The sequence below is a fragment of the Aplysia californica genome, unplaced genomic scaffold (genome assembly GCF_000002075.1).
Source record: "Aplysia californica isolate F4 #8 unplaced genomic scaffold, AplCal3.0 scaffold00049, whole genome shotgun sequence".
Taxonomy (NCBI): Eukaryota; Metazoa; Mollusca; class Gastropoda; order Aplysiida; family Aplysiidae; genus Aplysia; species Aplysia californica.
The window spans coordinates 1,294,015-1,299,771 of NW_004797319.1; the positions used below are offsets into that span (position 1 = coordinate 1,294,015).

The following is a 5,757-nucleotide window of genomic DNA, read 5'->3' on the forward strand; positions in this document are numbered from 1 at the left end:
CACACACACACACACACACTCTCTCTCTCTCTCTCTTTCTCTCTCTCTCTCTCTTTCACACACACACACATAGACACACAGATACGCTCTCTTTATCTCGCTCTCTCTCTCTCTATCCCTCTCCCCTCTCTCTCCCTTTCCTTCTCTTTTTCTTTCTTTCTCAATCTCTCGCTGTCTTTCGGTCTCTCTCTCTCTCTGTGTCTCTCTCATGTTCTCCCTTTTCTCTCTTTGTCTATCTCTTTGCTCTCTCTCTCTCTCTCTCCCTCTCTCTCGCTCTCTCTCTCTCTCTCTCTCTCACACACACACACACATACACACACACACACATACACCCCCACCCCTTCATGTTACCCTAATCTCGCTACCTTTTGGCCTTTCCCACCCTCTACCATCCTTTGTATACATGTATAAATGTTTTTCTTGCTTCAGTCTCAAACTACAGCTTCCCCCACCTCTTCCCTTTTTTGTTTCCTTTTAGTGAATCAAAAGTAGTTGGTAGTACAACTCACAGGCTTATAGATCAAACGATGTAAAGGGGGGGGGGGGGTTGTATCATTTTCTGTTGGTGGCCTTAACAACATTACGAAACATTTTCTTCCTGTAATGTATATATAATATATATCATACATATCTTTCGAACATTTGAATCTATCGTGTACAAGACTAGTCTTTCTGGAAATTAAGTGAATGATGATATCTAAAACTGTACGCGAAATGTTCTATAATATCTGTTTTTCTGGAAAACATAATTTGGTTTAAAAATGAGAGGTGATATTTTCTTTTATCTCAAGCTTGTATATGTAGACTCAATTTTCCAAGACGACAATAATTGAACGGATTTTGTTTGAATTTTTAAAGAAAGTAAGTAAGTTTATAAGGCCATTGGTCCACATCGCATCATATAAAACACTCATTTGTTAATTGAAGTTTCCACAATGCAAAAAGTACAGGTTGTGCACTTATCTCTTATCATGGATCAAACATTGCATAGTTTCTGTCACTGGGCTGAGTCAGGCTGGGAGGAATTATTCATTTTGAATTTTGCCAGGGGGGCGGCTAAAGCCTACTCTCATTGATTTTAGGACCACCAAGGGATCTTTAACGTGCCTAACTTGCACACGGGACCTCCTAGATTTTTCGCCCTTATCCGAGAAGGCAGCTAGGTATTAGATCTTACCTATCAAAGATCAGGTTTGTGGCCGAAAGGCAGCAGTAAGAAGGAGCCAATGAGTAGCAATAGAAAGGCTGCAAAAAGAGTCAGGAACCCAAAGGAGGGGGCAAAGGGGAGGGGGGAAGGGGCAGAAGGTGGAGACGAAAGCAGACGACAGAATATTATGGTTAGAGAGCAGATAAGAAGGTGAAAGGAGAACAATTTCCGTCGGTGTCAGGTTTCGAACCCGGGACCTATTGAATGAGAAGCGAACACAGTAAGCTCCCAGACCACGAGAGCCCCCCAACCTGTCCATTATGAATATATGCATGCCCTCCTTTTTCTGAATAAGCCCGCTTGTTATGGCCTGGGTTCTCGCGGCACATCTAAATTACAGTAATACACATTTATTGTAGAGCTCAAGGCAAGCTCAATGTCTCAAAGAACAAGTCGCCGCCTCAGAATTACAAAGTTCTATCTGACATCTTCGGTTATTTTGAGTTACTAAGAGCATCAGGTCAGATACCAAATGTTCTATCAGCTCTATCACAATCGTAAGATTAGTCTGAGCCGTTATCAAGATATTCAAAGAATTGCATTTTAAAAATCTAGACATGATGTGAAACACAAAATCTAATTTATCAAAATTCGATACTGAGCAGATAGAACTGAGGTAGCTAAGAACCATACTGGAACATAATTTTGAAAATCTCAGCTTTGCAAAACGGAAAATATGATGTTTATTTGTATTTACCCTCCTTTGGAAGGAGATTCGAGTGTACGTTCACCGACTTTTAAGACACACAATATTTCAAATCAGTACACTATAATATTCTTTTCTCATCTCTTCTCTTCTTTTCTCTTCTCTTGTCTTCTCCCCCCCCCTCTCTCTCTCTCTCTCTCTCTCTCTCTCTCTCTCCCTCTCTCTCACCCGCTTTCTCTCTCTCTCTCTCCTTTCCTCTCTATCTCTTTCCCTCTCTCTCCTTCCTTCTCTCCCTACCCTCTCTCCATCCGTGAGTCTGTTTATTTCTTCATTTCGCTCTCGCTCTCTCTCTCTCTCTCTCTCTCTCTCTCTCTCTCTCTCTCTCTCTCCCCTCTCTCTCCCTCCCCTCTCTCTCTTTCTGTTTCTCTCTCTCCCTCCCCTCTCTCTCTTTCTGTTTCTCTCTCTCCCTCTCCCTCTCTCCCTCTCTCCCTCCATCTCTCCTTCCCTTTCTCTTTTAAGACACACATATTCCTTTCTCTTCTTTCTGTTCTCTCTCTCTCTCTCTTTCTCTCTCTCTCTCTCTCTCTCTCTCTCTCTCTCTCTCTCTCTCTGTGTGTGTCTGCCTCTCTCGCTCTCGCTCTTTCCATCTCTCTTTCTTTATCTCTGTCGTTCCCTCTATCTCCACTCTCTCTTCATCCGTGTGACTGTCAGTCTGTCGGGTCTGTCTGTCAGTCTGCCTGTCTGTCTGTCTCTTTTTCTCTCTCTCTGTCTCTGTCTCTTTCTCATTTCTCTCTCTCTTTCTCTCTCTATCTCTCTCTTTCTTTCTCTCTCTCCCTCTCTTTCTCTTTTAAGGCACAATATTTCAAACCAACACACCATAATAATTATTCCGTTGTCTTCTCTTCACTTCTTTTCTCTTCTCTTCTCTTGCCCCCCCCCTTCTCTCTCTCTCTCTCTCTCTCTCTCTCTCTCTCTCTCTCTCTCTCTCTCCCTCTCTCTCTCCCGTTCCCCCTCTCTCTTTCGCTCTCGCTCATTCCCTCTCTCTTTCTTTTTCTCTGTCTTTCCCTCTATCTCCCCTCTCTCTTCATTCCTGTGTCTGTCTGTCTGTCTGTCTGTCTGTCTGTCTGTCTGTCTGTCTGTCTGTCTGTCTGCCCCCCTCTCTCTCCCTCTCTCCCTCTCTCCCTGTCTGTCTCTCTCTCTCTCTTTCTCCCTTCTCTCTTTCTTTCTTTCTCTCTCTCTTTCTCTCTCTCTCTTTCTCTCTCTCTTTCTCTCTCTCTTTCTCTCTCTCTTACGCAAACACACACACACACACACACACACACACACACACACACACACACACACACACACACACACTCACACACATGCACAGACACACACGAACATATGTAATAAAAAAGGATTTCCTATCCCCCCCCCCTCTCTGCTTGCCATTAAATGGGGTGGACACTTGCTACTCTCTGAAATGCGTAGGCGTCTAGGTATCTTCCGAATTTTCTTGTAACATGAATATAAGGGCATAACGAGAGTCACAGATTCTTTAACTTTGCGATCTGCAACAATTGTGAGGAAGTTTAAAATGGTACCATGTTACCTCTCCCCCCCACCCAACTCCCAACCCGCCTAGCCCTTTTATTTGACTGTGATGAAGGCAGCCCTGATTAAAACCCCCAACAGTTCGCTCTGAGTTTAATGTAGTTTGAGGAGTTTCCATCTTTCCCCATCGGTTTGGCTCTGCTCCATGTTCTTACAGACTATAAGTGGAAAGTCTGCCTTCTAAACAACCATTCCGTGTTGAATGGGGCATAAAACCGTGATAATATGAAGCCCCAAAGTCTTTATTTACTGTGACAATATCGTGCCCATGTTCACTATAACGACCCAGTCGTTCAATATTGTCGTACACCAAAATGCAAGGTTTTCAGGATCAGCAAACATTTTGGGCAGAACATTATCTTATTACAGAACGTTGAGTTGGTCCAAATTTCTTACTATTTTAATACGACTGAGACTAAGACCAATTGGTGCGCTTCGTCGAATTCCAAAACATACTTGACTTTCATTTTCTAAAAAAAAATGGCAGGCTGTAATTCTTAATGACGGCGACGATAATATGTTCTTTCACAGAATAGGACATGCTAACACATAAGCTTACAACACCTTAACTTTTTCCTCACCTGTGCAGGTTTTGGTCCCATGAATCCAATACAAAAGAAATAAACGATGGCAAATGGTCACGCGATAGAAATTGGTGAGTGTCTTAAATATGCCTGTTCCACCCTCACAAAAATACCATTCTTGGCCTGTAATATACCATAGGTTCTCGAATTATTATTTTTTTTCTCTTGCAGTGTTCATTTTTTACATCTATCCTTTTTCATGAGAGGGTTTTTGTTCTAAGTCTCAAAATATATGGAGCTTGACACAGTCATCATTTCTGAACGTGTTTAGAATTCAATTAAAGTTTTCAGCAACGTTTTTTTTAACGATCTATGATACTAACTTCCATTATTCCCATTGTTAATTCAACTTCTTTTATAGGCGGAAAATATGCTCAAGTAACTTGTGAGAGCCCTTGGATAGTATCTCAAAACAAAAACAAGACAAGAAAGAGAAAGATGTTTCGTTCGCTAAACTGTCGTTGAAGTGTTACCGGCAGAAGGGCACAACAAACAATGTGTCCGTGCCACAGACCGTCCACAAGATTTGCGGCTCGTTCCCATCTCAGTTTCCAGTTGGGTTCTCTGCTCTACAGTAGAGTGCACACTTGTTCGATTCTGCAGATTTTGTTAAAAGGCGAGAGCCATTCTTGTAAGATTTTTCTGAAATGGTGTAGTCGTGTCCGATTTTCAAACTGCAAGTGTGTTTCTTTTTTTTTTCGTGGCATACTATTCTCACAGTTCGCTAGGTGTCTCAAAGTGTAAATAACTCAAGATAAACAGATTAAGTCAGAAGAAAGGTGAAGTTCTCTTTAATTCATTATCAAGAACAATGATAATGTCTCTGAAACTCATTCGGTTTTCTTGAATAGTTCTTCCTTTGCAAAACGAGTGTTTTATAAACAATGACTGTTTTCCCCCTTTTGATAATTTGCATGGTCCTACTTAAAAGCCAAAAAACCCCCCCATGAAAGCCGATGGACCATTTTGTCAGTCAAACTAAGCAATAGCTGAAAAACAGGGCGCTGCACAGTGGCGACCAGCAATGTCATGGTTGTTAAATTGTTCTGTACTGGTGTAATGTATGGCTCTTTTCGTCTATGCAGACGGTAAATTTAGCTGAAAATGGTCTCAAGGTTGTCTTCATGCAGCTTCTTTCAATGCTAACTCTTCCAATGTTTGAAGCGCAGATTCTGTCGTATTGCTTGCATGTCAGTGACGTGGATGGAAACTTTGTATTTCGGCTGTTTTCCCTTCGTCGTTGGCGCTTCTCAGCCTGGTTGTTTCTAAGGCTGTTTTCTAGCATTATAGTTCTTTCCTTTATCATTTTCCTCCATGTTTTTCTGGCCTCAGCTATTTCTTTCCAGATGCTAACATCTACTCCAAGCTTAGATAAGCTGTTTTTGCAGGTGTCTTTGTACCTCAATTTTGGTTTTCCTCTTGTTCTCTTTCCCTGGGCAAGTTCTCCACAGAGAAGTTGCTTCGGAATCCGGTTGTCGTCCATTCTCTTGACATGGCACAGCCATCTCAATTTTTTAAACTCAGGATAGTTGTAATGCTCTGGAGGTTTGCCCGTGCCAACACTTCAACATTAAAATTTGTAACCTTGCAACGCCACGAGATGCCTAAGATCTTGCGGCAACATCTGAGATGGAGAATGTCGAGGCGCTTTTCCTACCTGCTGTACAATTTCCATATTTCAGATCCATAAAGGGGTGTGCTGAGGACACATGCTTCGTAAATCT

The 5,757-nt window shown here is 42.1% G+C and overlaps 1 protein-coding gene across 1 annotated transcript in view; it reads right to left on the reverse strand.

The window, feature by feature from the left end:
* LOC101851711 (sushi, von Willebrand factor type A, EGF and pentraxin domain-containing protein 1) overlaps positions 1-4,533 on the reverse strand; it is a gene marked incomplete in the record, with an annotated part of 56,468 nt that extends 51,935 nt beyond the window's left edge. The window contains 1 exon segment of the mRNA XM_013079346.2: positions 4,031-4,533.
* Positions 4,534-5,757: the final 1,224 nt, after the last annotated feature.